Below are 13364 nucleotides of genomic sequence, written 5' to 3'. Positions count from 1 at the left end.
GTTTTGTGTGAGTAAAATAAGGTTTTATAAATGCTAAAAAATAAAACAACAAAAACAATAAAAAAAAGTTCTTTTCAGAACTACCTCACATTTATAAAATTAAACCTATATTTTTAAAGGATCTCTGTCAATTTTTTGTCCTTAGGGTACGCGTACCGGGGCGCGCACCCTCCCCAAAAAGAATTTTTTTTTTTATGAAGCAGTTAGCATGAGGGAAGGACACAAACAGAGTTATGTTAAGAGAAAAAGAGCTACAAGATGACCACAGAGGGATTGTTTATTACATAATAAAAAATATAGAAGGTGTAATTGGATGAAAGTGAGAAAAGTAAAATGACTAAAGGAGCGAAAGAAAGGAAGAGAGAGGAAGAACACTAAAGTAGAGATAGTGTGAGACTGTGATTGGCTGTTAAAAGAAAAAGAAAGGACAGTAAAAAATGGAGAATGAAGGGTAGTGGCTGAACCACGATAAATGAAGAACGATGAGGGAAAGTGAGAAAAGACCAGGTAGTATAAGTAAAGAGGGGTGAAAGAGGGAGAAAAATTTAATTAGGATAACACATGGGGAGTGACAAAGAGAGAGGACAAAGAGAGTAAAGGAAACAGTATCTGAATGGGCTTGAGTAAAACAGCAAAAAAAGATAAGTAATGCAGTGTGGGTGACTTATAGGGAGTCAGTGGGTGTAGGTCGCTGTGTGGGTGTGTAAGGTGTGTCTGTGGGTGTGGCTGTGTGGGTGGAGGTGAGGGTGTGTGAAATATGTGTGAGGAGTGTATGAGTGTGGGGTGTATATGTGTGCGATGTATGTGTGTGTATGGAATGTGTGTGTGTGTTTGAGGAGTGTGTGTGGGAGGATTTTTTATGTGTGTGAGGTGTGTGTGTGGGGTGTATGTTACAGGTGTGTGTATGTGTTGGAAGGGGGATGAGGTGTATGTGTAGGAGTAAGGTAAATAATTAAGAAAAAGAGAATGAGTGAAGAAGCAAAGGAAGGGAACAGAGGGTAAGTGAAGTAAAGAAAAGGGATTGAAAGAAGTTGAATATGAGATGGGAAATCGGAAAAGGGGAGTAAACATGTAGAATAAGAATAAGTGAGGGAAGCAGAGTAAAGACACAGGAGTGTGGTAGATTGAGAAAATGTTAGTGAGCTTAAAGCAAAGGGTGATGACAAACTACATTTTTTTAGTCATACTTACCATATAATAAATATAACTTTAATTAATTTTTTTAACTACAGTTGGTATCTGTGAAAGAGAGAAGAAAAAAATAAGTTATAATTAGTAAAATAAGTATGATACAGATGAAGAGCTAAAAATATCATAACACTGTATTTAGAAATACATTGAGAGTGAAGAACACAGAAAGAGAAATAAACTAAGGTAGAAGGACAAAAAAAGGGAAAAACAAATAGAAGGAGAGCAAATTACAATGAGTAAGGCATATAGATTCACTAAGAAAAAAAGAGAGAAGTACAGAGAAATGAACTGAAGGTAAGAAAGATACTAAAACAATGTGAGTTAGCAAAACTAAATCAGGAAACACAAGTAAGTAAAAAGATAATGACTGAGACAGAAAACAGTCTAATTAAGGATGCATTTAGATGAATGAGGAATAGAAGATAACTGAAAGTAAGTGAAGAACAGTCATAGAGTGAAAGGATGAAGGGAGACAGGATAATATACAACGATTGAGGGAAATGGACTGAGGAAGGTATAAGGTAGACACACTAAGACAAAAACTGAGTGAGGTGGAGTACAATGAGTGAGAAAAGAAAGTGAGTAAGTGAGCGAAAAGAAAGAAAGAGAGGAGAAGACGACTAAAACAGTGGTACTGAGAGAAAATAATTTGGTGATGAAAGTAAAGAGAAGGACATTGAAAGAAAGGAAATGAGGGATAGTAATGGAACCAGAGTAAAAGAAATGGGATGAAGAACGATGAGAGAGGAGCAGTGAAGTTGTTGTAAAAGAAGTGATAGAAGGTAGATAAACACAAGTGAAAATAACACAAGTAGAGTGAGGCACTGAGGACATAGAAGTAGTGAACTAAAAATAGAGAGAAGAGGTCAAAAGTAAGGAGCAAACAAAGATAAGCTAGGGAGAGTGGGTGATTTATAGTGATAGAGTGCAATAATACTGCTGAGTGAGTAAACAGGAATTACTAAAAGAGCAAAGGAAGAAAATACGGAAAAGAGAAGTAAAGCAGAGAGACTGAAAGCTGAAAAGTTATGCAAGGGAGAGACGGGATACACACAGTTGAAATGAGAATGAGGGGTTGTCAAAGAAGTGGAGTAAGGGAACGGGGGTTACAGAGAGTGAGAGAAAGACATTATAAATGAGTAAAAAGAGCTGAAAGAGGATGGAAAAAGGAAAGTAAGTGTCACAGAATGGGAATACAATTTAATTCACACAATCCAAAGTATAAAATAACTTGTACAACATGTTACATAGTTTATTTTTGCTGTTCTCAGAATATATTGAATTTCACTTAAAACAGTGAGTTCAAATTACTCATCATATGACAGCGGGAAAAAAAAACACAATCTAAAAGATTGTGTTTTAAAAAAAAACTTAAATACTGACAAATGACAAATGTACGCTAAAGTTAGATTGACTTACTTTTCCTTGAGGCCAAATACTGTATCATGGTGGTCCTTTTTTCGTTGGAAAGTACTTTGCTGTTCACTTAAAAATCCATTTCATCGATTTTCTCCAAGAAAAGCTCCAAGAACATCTGAAATATTTTCAATATTTTCATATACTCCTTTTTTTCAGTCATGACTCTTTACTCATTCCTGCACCTTTCCATTTGGCCAAATAGTGTCAGATGTATGAGTATATGTTCAAATTAATTCTAAGGCACTCTGATATGACCTTTTTCCCGACGTTCTGAAAGAAAGGCTTTACAACATTTTCACAATATTTAAGTATTTGTAAAACTATCTCTGACTCACTCATGTTCATCATTTTGTATAATACTAACATCACTTACTATGACATCCACTTACAGTACCTATATGACAAGTCAATTTTTTATATTGCCTGGATCACTTTTACTCAGAATATATTTTTAAACAGCAAAATAACCTTTATTAACTGCTCCCGTCTTCATTAGCCAATTACTTTTACCTAAATTTTGGCTGTAAAAACACTAGGTATGAATTTATAAAGCCAAAAGGCAAACGTTGTTTGAAAGTCAAATGAGTGTCGTTACATTGGGTCCAACCTTTAGAAGTTTTTAAATAGCATGTGTAATGCCCTGATGTTGTAGAAGGACCATCATGAAAAATAATAGCTGCAGTTGCAAAGGTTCTTCCTGATATCGATAACTGAGAAGCCATAACATTTTTAATAGAAGTTGTCAATTTAGTTCCATCAGGTCTACATCGTTGGAACATTAAAATGACATAGTGACCATAATTTTGTAGAAATAATGTGGACAGCATTGTAGACTTACATTGGGTACACACCATATTGTGATCCGCTGTTTTAACTAGATTATTAAAAGGCACTGATTTGCAGTCTGGTAAAGTCAAATATATATATCTTTCAGAGTCTATTCTAGTACTACTTGATGAAGCACAGTTATCACAGTCATGTTGCCATTGATAAGAAAGGTTAAAAAGATTTTTTATATCTACTCCTTCATCTTCCTATACATCAAACATATACATTAAAAATTCCTGACAATCCTGCTGAATTATTTGTGAAAATTGATTTTGACCTGAACATATGTCTACAAGATTCCTAATTTCTGAAACACTTTCTATTTTTCCTCTATCACTACTACATTTCTCTAACACAGAATTCAATAAACAGCACAATGTTTGTTCCCGATTTTCGACAATCTGTTTTTGTAAATTTTGAAGAAAAAAAACAACATTAACTACTACATTAGCATAGCAGTTGACACCAGAACTGTTTTCAAACTGAAATCCAACAACATCCTCAACAGAATCCTTTTTCCTTCTGCTTACAATTACAGTTTCATCTACTTTTTGTCTTTTTGCTACTACCTCACTGCAATTACTCTCATTTCTTCTTTTTCGGCCTACCACACGTTTTTCAATCAGAGGATATTGAGGGAAATGTGGAGCATACTCTCTTCTTAACCTATTGTATTCTTTAACACAATCTAGATCAGCACAAATGTTTGTTTCATCACACTCAATCAAGTACAATCCTGATAAAGTTCTGACTCGTGATAAAGCCACATATGCCATACCCTCTTTAAACACAGAACTTCCAATGTTCACCAAAGCACTATCTACACTTAAACCTTGAGATTTATGAATTGTCACTGCATATGCCAAACAAATAGGAAACTGTTTTCGGCGAACATATAAGTCTTTCAGGAGCAAAAATCTAGCTGAACAATGACAAATTTGTTCTATTTCATCAATGCCATCAAATTTAATTTTTATAATTTCAATTCCATCTCTATTTTTGTAATTCACAAAACCAACAACATGACCCATTGCTCCATTTACCAGACCTCTTTCAAAATTTAAATTCCTTCGCAAAATGACACGACAATTCAAACACACATTCAGAGTCTTTTCAAAACCAGCAGTTTTAGATATACTCTTCTCTAATGAATCCAATTTTGATTTCAAATTTTCAGACAAAACAATTGTTGCTCCCATATGCTCTATTTTATCTGTAGCTTCTAGTTTCACTATCTCTTCATTTTCTAAATTTAACATTTTGTTGTTGAACATGGAACATTCTTTCAGAGTTGGCATCAAACATATGGCAGATTTCCTCTCGTTAATTTTCTTAAAAATATTCTCTGGAAGAATGTTTTCATTTGGGTACAAATTTGAAATTAACCGTCCATGTAAAGCTTCTTTCCCTTGCTGACTTATTTTTCCTACTCTTACGTCTTGTAAAATATTTTTATAATCTTCATCCTTTACCTGCCGCATATTTTGAAGCAGTTCTGCATATTTGAAGTTTAACCATATATTAACGTTTCCAATGTTTCCTAGGCACTTCCTGGTATCTTCATGCATGAGCATTTTGAACACGGGTTGTCCTTTCACTGGAGTCAACTGCAGAAGAACTCCAAAAACAATAATATGTTTTCCTGCAAATAAAACATCATAGTCTGTTCTAAGAATTTCTTGCATTCTCAAATGCACAAAAGCAAGCTTTATATTTGACACCATGCTTACTTCATCAATGATAAGAAGTTTCATTTTCTTCAGGACTCTCGAAACTTCGGAACACGCATCTCCAGATAGCTTGTGATATTGGAATTTGTTATCATGCTCCACTGGCAGCATCAGTAAACGATGTAAAGTAATCCCTTTAATATTATGTGCTGCGAGCCCAGTTGGAGCGGTAACAACACAAGACAGCGGTGATTCAGTACTTTTCTGCAGATAAGATGCAATTGCTTTAATCAGAAAACTTTTTCCAGTTCCCGCTTCTCCACTCACGTACAGTCGGACAGGCTTAAATGATGTACATGAGCACTCTTTCTTCTCATGACTCAATCCATGTTCAGCCTGTTCTGTGACTTCGTCATATATCAGTTTCTGCTCAACGTTTAATTGTTTCACCAAATCTTCTAAATTAATTACATCCTCTTGAGCTTGCTCCATAGCTCTTTCCACCTCATCCATGGCAGTGGCTGCTTCATTTTGGATAATTGGTCCTCCTAGTGGATCCTGACTCAATGAAGCAGAACTCTGACTGCCTTGAGAACTGTCTCTCGCAATCTCTGCAGCAATTTTTGCTTCTTGCTCTATTTCTTCATTCAACATTTGCAGATAATTTGGAAAAACAGGACATTCTATGGTATCCTTCGTAGCATTAAAAGAGTCTTCATAACAGAGAAAATCTCTAAGTAGTTCCCCTTCTTCTCGCCATGGTTTAAAGTGTTGCAATAGAGCCAAATAGTAAAATTCTCTTTTGTCTGGATTTTCACAACTCAATTTTCGATGATTAATCAAATGACCTTTTCTCTGTTTCACTAGACATCCTTCACATCCAATGACAGCATATATTCCATTATTGATATCTTCTCTGATGTTCCTCTTATAAATATAGCTTTGAAGAACTTCATAGAGACAAATGTTCTCAAGATGAGGACTTCTATTTGGATAGTATGTATTCAACATGTTTGTCTTCAAAATATCTGTACTTTCTGGTTCTTTCTCCGCCAAATACTCTATCTCTTGTACAGATTTCAAAACTCGATTTCGTGTTGCAGCAAGACCTAGACTCACCCAAATGATGGTTCTAGATTTGGCATAGAGACTTGCTGACGACAATCGATCAGAACATTCATATGCTCCAATTTCTCGATGCGACAACATCTTCTGACTGTAACTGTATAATTTCTTGCTTAGACTCTTTTCATGTGAAATGTCCTCCCACATTTCCTTCAGTTCTGTCTTTTCTTTTTTTGTGATGTAAGACGTCACATATCGAGCCACAGCAATAGAGTTGTCAGCAACGAACTGAATATCCATGTTAGCATTCCACATGGACAAAATCACTGGGTTGTAGTCGTTGATGTACTTGGACTCTTCGTTTCTTTTTAAATTGTATGTATTTTTTGGTGATTTCCTCATCACAGTATGTGGCAGAGAAGACATCAAATTATTTACTCTTCCTTTAGAAATCACTTGTCGTGGAAAGCCGAAAGGACATTTTGTGTAGAACTTGTCCTTGTTTCTGAATTTTCGACGACAGTACTTTCCACAACGATGGGATTGAAAGCGTAAAACTTGTTGCCTTAAACTGTTTTCCTCTGTAGTTTTCGGAACAGCACATGTTGAATACTCTTCAATGAAGCTCATCACTGTCTCATCTGAATCTGTTCCAAATTTGGGTGCATCTTTAATCCATAACAACATATGTATGTGAGGAGCACCTCTCGCTTGATACTCCTTTCTCCAAAAGAAATCCAAAACCTCTCCAAGGGGAGGATTTTTTTTGTTGGTAATAAAAGACATCATAGCTTCAAATCTATGATTGAAATATCTGCATACATTCACTGGATCCAAAGAACACAGTTCTCCAGGTGTTTTGAATTCTATATTTTGTATATTTGCCTCTCGTAGAAATTGAAGTAAGTCATCCCATGCATACTCGGCACAGCTAAGAGTGAGGAACCATGTAGGAGTTCCTAAGTTTCTTAGCATACATTTCAATTCCCCATGACGACGGTACCAATACTCATTTATACCACGCTGACATGCCATGAGATTGATTAGATGAGATTCTAAAATATTATCTTGCAGATTCACTTTCTCCATAAAGTCCCTCGCCAAAACATTTGCCAGATGTGCTCCACTTTTCAGTATATGGTTTACTGCATAAGAAAGCCCAGACAAGTCACTTTCATACAGTAGACGAAACAAATAGGGAATGCATTGACGAAACCTTGGATCTTCAGCATATAATCTTACAGTTCGATATTCAGATGCAGAAATTTGAAGTGGTCGATCGTCATATCGTCCACCTCGACCTGTTGGAAATAGCTGTGGAAAACAACGAGCTTCCAAACTTTGTTCCCATACACTAATGGGACTTCCTTTTGCTGCTTTCATTTGAAACAATTCAATTGCATACCCCATTACTTCTTTGGAATGCAAAGGATGAACAGTATAATGTTCATATATTTCTTCACTTCTAGACACATCAACTTTTTCAATTTGGCCGCCTGAACAATCACTGTCTTCATCTGCAGCTGTTTCCTCTGCTGCAACACATACATCTTTGTAATACTCATTGTTTTTTACTAAATACAACGTTGCCTTTTTGACTTTCCTAACATCCACTAAATCTTGCCAGATTTTTTTACTCTTTGTCGGAACCCCATTAACTAGAATAACTAAAGGTTCCTCTTCTACTTTTTCTATACCAATTGTATCAATATTTTTTTTTAAATCTAGGGGCAAATAAACAACTCTTCCCTTTAATCCTCTCTGCAAATCTGTAGGAGGTAATTTCCCTATCTTAGGCTCCATGCGAACAATTGCCTGAAAAGGATGGACACATTGAATCAAAATAGACTCATATGTATTTAAATCCATCAATTCACGGGGAATGTCTACCAACTCCAGATTATTATGAACAGCTCTAGCAGGCATTCTGTTTTGAGTTAATTTATCATAACAATATTTACAAATACGCTGATCAGAACTCAAATCAAAACAATTCTCCACCCACAAATAAGTTGCAAAATCTTTCCACTCATAATTATTCATCTTTTCACTTTTTACATATAAATCAACTAATCTAGTTTGATGCTTATAATGACTTCGTCGACAACACACACAAGTAAAATTCGGCCTTTCACTTGATTTCACCTTAAACCTGGTAATTTCCTGCTCAAACTTTTCTGTATTTGAAATCTGTACATTGTCTTCCACATTACCTTGAATTGCTGTGTCAATTTCTACACTGTACTCTTTTTCACGAAAATAACAAATCTCAATTTCTTCACAAATCTTCTTCACATCTAATTCAGTTCCATGCAAAAGAGCACTGTTTAATTGTTTAAGCTTAAGTGCTGGACTTTTTGCACAATACAACATTCTCACTAATTTCCTCATTTTGGTATGATGCACTGCTAACATCCTAAAATGATGAAAAACACCCTGACAGACTTTTCTAGAAAGACAAGCCAGTGAATGCCCTTGCAAAATTGTGTTTTCTCTCACTCTGCAAGGATCTAAGTCTTGCAACAACTTCACTTTCTGCTTTAGACTTTTCTTACTTTATGTACGTAAGAAATTACAAAACAAATCAATTGATTCCTGTCGCACACTACAAATACTACTACACTTCCGAGTGTATACTGGACCCTTAGTACGTCTCCCTAAAACTTCATCAGTTAACACCTCTTCTGGTTCTCTAAGCACAAGTTTCTCTTTTTCAATCGGACAACCGTCTTTCACTTCATACGCTCGACCACAGGTGTCAACTGCATGCACTAAATCATTATCCTGGAAGTAACTCTCCTCATTAAAAAATGGCTCACAACTTGAACTGTGCATCCATTCTCCCGAAAAAACTTTACAAAAATTAGTCCGATTAATTACTCTTTTCCATCTACTGTTTGATTTGAAAACATCAATTGTCTTGTTAAGTGTCCTAATTCTATTGATTATTAAAATAAATAATTTTTTCTTAACTTCAAAAGTCTGATCAACAATCTTCTCTACACTTTTCTTTTTCTTATAAAAAGCAGCTCTCTGTTTACCTTTCCTAATGTTTTTTAACAAATTTAAAACCACCCTATTGCGAAACATTCGTTTACATATTATTCTCTCCTGCTCCAGTTGTAGAATTCTTTGAGGGTCTCTCCTTCCTTTTCAAATTTACTCTCTCATTCTCTTTTTCTACATGCTGTCCATCATTTTTTTGCGATGTACATATGTTACGTATGAAAGACCAGGTTCTCTTACCAGGAGCTTTGTTCCTGTTTTTTGAAGTATTTGTTGTGGAAGAGTGCTGTAATTCCGTTGCTCTTTTTGTTTTTTTGCGGTTATCTTCTTTTCTTCGCCTTTCCCTTGAAGGCATTTTGTCTTACTCTTGAAATCTTGATTTTTAAAAAATGACGCATGTAGGTAGATGCGTCACTTTTTAAACCTCTGCGCCACATTATACTCAAAAATGTAAAAGCCATTCATTTTCCTAAAAATCGTGTTTGATATCACATTTAGGAAACACAGCACAGGTCCTATGTACAAGCATTCCATGTCACTACTGAAACCTCACTATTTTACAAAATACAATTCCTCTATGCAAACAAACTCAATATGCTTCCTACACTGAGTTAACACAGGTAACATCATTGTAAAGAGTCAAATTTATTTCTTTAAACATGCACACATTCTTTATTCCTTTTAAAAAATGTAAAAGCCATTCAATTTTCCCAAAATCGTTTTTGACATCACATTTAAGAAACACAGCACAGGTCTTATGTACAAGCATTCCATGTCACTACTAAAACTTCACAATTTTACAAAATACAATTCCTCTATGCTGTAAAAACTTTTTACCAAGCATTATCAAACAGCATGACACAAAGCAACATTAAAAAAACACAATTTGCTTCCAAATCTTCTCCATAGAGTATACAAGTCTCTATGTATATTAAATGAATCATAACTCACCTTTACAAATGCGCTAGGAGATTCACAATAGTGTCAGATACAAACACCAATATTTCTTTAGCAGAGCAAAAGGTATGTTCTCCAGGCACTGGAACCATTAATGGCACAGAAAACCTCTAATTGTACACACATATTCCTCATGGTAACCAATCAAAACTCTTCCCTCTCTATTTTCAAATCAACACCCTTCCCCCCCTCAGCCCTTTCTACCTGTTACCATAGCAACTCCCTCCTCACTGAGCTCCCAGGGTTAAAAGTTTATTCTACAATGTTGCAAATCAAATGAGCAAGGGTGTTTGACCACTCAATACACCAGCTTATCTGGTGCAATGTTTCTTTAAATAACTTTTTTTAACCATTCAAATTACTTCTTACACAGAACACAACCATGCACCCTAACTTTCAGTTTTCAACTATCTCAATCTACCAATCATTGCTTGTGATTCAAGAGCACTGAAACTCCACAGGTTTTTTTTTGCAAACTCCTACTGTTCCAACTGCCATTTCATTTCTACACTTCATCTGACTGCACCAGAACCTCATCTCACCATGTATTCTGGCTGGATTATTGGACATAGCTATATCCACTGGGCTCAAAGGTATGCAGGTACCAGAAATTTTCACAACCTTGACTTACCAAATGTGAAGATTAAATGGATTGGCCAGAGAGGATTGAGATGTCACCAATTGATACCATTGGTGAAAACCTTTTTGCATTTGCCACACCCTGACCTTTTAATATTGTGCACTGTGGAGGAAATGACTTGGGCACTTTGACTGGGGTAGGTCTGGAAATGCTTTTAAAGGACACCTTTGATCAATTGATGGCACTTTTTCCTCAAACTGCCTTGGTATACTCCAATATATGTCAAAGACAGAAATGGAAGTGGTCCAATCAATTTTGTCCACAATTTGAGAAAGCACGGAAACATGTGAATAAATCTGTTTCTGCTTACATGAGAGACTATGGAATGGGTTCAATATACAACAACAACTTGCGTTACAACATGCAAGATATCTACAGAGGATGAGGGGAATAGAATATTCCTCCTGAATTTAAGACTGTGCATTGGTACCTACTTGTAGGTACCTAAATCAGCCACAGAACCCAAAAGCTCTTTTCAGAGCTACCCTACCTCTGATCACTCCAAATGATTATCTTTTTCTAACTTTTTTCACTATTTTTCACCAAAGTACGCTGCCCGGTACGCTTCCCGGTGCGCGTACCGGGCGCTCCCCCCGCGAAAATGTAAAAATATATATATTTTTTTGTCTATATGGGCCTCCTAACACCCCCTCAGAAACCCTAGGGGGTCAGGGAGTGCCTACCGTGCCCCCTTATACCCATTCCCAACGTTGTTTGTCCTCCATTTTCTGTCTTAAATCTACCGAAAACAAAATGGAGGACTGCCGTAGCGCTGCCGGTACGCGTACCGGGGCGCGCACCGGGAAGCGCTCTAAAAAACTGTTAAAAGTTAATTTACATAAAAACCACTGGAGACACTTTCACCAAATATAGAATAGCTCATACTACATACCAATCCCTACCATTTTCCCAAATTCGATGAAATTCCATTGAGCCATTTAGCCTGTAGACCTCTCTAAATACCCTGAGGTAAATTACTTCACAAAAACACATCTGAAGTGTTAGAATAGACAACCAATTAAAATGTTACTTTCATTTTCTACTTTTTTTACCTGACATTTGATTGGTTATGTACATGAATATATATAAAGAAAGAGAGGGAAACACAGCCATGTTGACTACTACTACCTGGTGTACATTTCAAAAGGATTTTCACTAATAACTTCAAAATCTTTTTAAAGGTAAGTTGTTATTTTGAAAACTGAAGTATATTGTGCACTTTAAGTTAATATGGAAAACTTTTTCTGATAGTTATATACTATCCCTCTGTAATAGTTATAGATTTAGATAGACTTCTCTGTTATAGTTATGGATGGATTTAGGCTTCTCTTGAATAATTATGAATTTACTTAGGTTTCATCACATACACTTTTTTATATTTCTACTTCCAGTCTGATACCATACACTGCCAAAGATAAATTCACTGTTAAAAACTACCTATCTAAACTTAAACCCAACAGTGCCCTATCTCTACTGATATATATTTTTTTTATGCAAATTTCAGCCAAAATGGAAGGAGAACAAAAAGTTTCATTTGAAATTGTCCTTGAAAAGAACAATGAAGAAAACATTGAACCAAATGACATTGAATTCATCGACGAATCACGAGACCATGAACTTCTACAATGTGTAGAATCTGTGGACATTTCGGACAGTCAAATGTTAGACGTTATATTTAATTTGGAAAATGAATCTCAAAAATAAATTTATATTTAATAATTCGAAAATTGTTTGAGACATTATTCATTTTTATATGTAATTCTTAAACTAGTACCAAATTGATTATAATGTAAAGTCAGACTTATAGTATACTGTGCAACTTTTTTGTGTTACATAGTAATTTTGCTCATAGATACTTCCTTTCTCCCACTATATTATCTCCAATGTGTATTTGACATCTCTTTTTCATCTCCTGCCTCCATGTTCTTTCTGCTTTCCTGACAGACTATGGTATGGATTCCATATACCACAATAACTTCTATAACAACATGCAAATTATCTACAGAGGAGACAGTGTACATTAAATTTAAGACTCAACATTGGTACCTAAATGTTGGTACTTAAAACACCCAAACAACACAACAACTCTATGCAGAGCTACCCTACCTCTAATCACTTTGAATTATTATTTTCCTGTTTCACTCTGTTTTCCCCGTCGTACGCTCCCCATGTGTGGGGGGGTGTGTGTGGGGGATGTGTGGGGTGTGTCTGTGAGGTGTGTATGTGTGTGTGTCTGTCTGGGGGGATGATGTGTATAGGTGTGTGGGGTATGTGGGTGTGGCTGGGGATGTGGGTGTGTAAGGTGTGTGTGTGTGTGGGTGTGGGGTGTGTGGGGTGTTTGGGTGTAGGTGGGAGTGTGGGTGTGTGAGGTGTGTGTGGGGTGTGTGTGGGTGTGGGGGGTATGTGTGTAGAATGTGTATGTATGTGTGGGATGTGTGGATGTGTCTGTGAGGTGTGTGTGTGTGTGGGGGGGAGGTGTGTGTGTGGGATGTGTGGGGTGTGTCTGTGAGGTATCTGTGTGTGCGTGTGTGTGTGTGTTTGGGGGGGTGAGGTGTGTGTGTGAGTGTGGGTGTGTGGGATGTGGGTGT

This window comes from Lissotriton helveticus, chromosome 6 (assembly GCF_964261635.1).
Source record: "Lissotriton helveticus chromosome 6, aLisHel1.1, whole genome shotgun sequence".
NCBI classification, from domain to species: Eukaryota; Metazoa; Chordata; class Amphibia; order Caudata; family Salamandridae; genus Lissotriton; species Lissotriton helveticus.
This window is presented reverse-complemented; position numbering follows the sequence as displayed.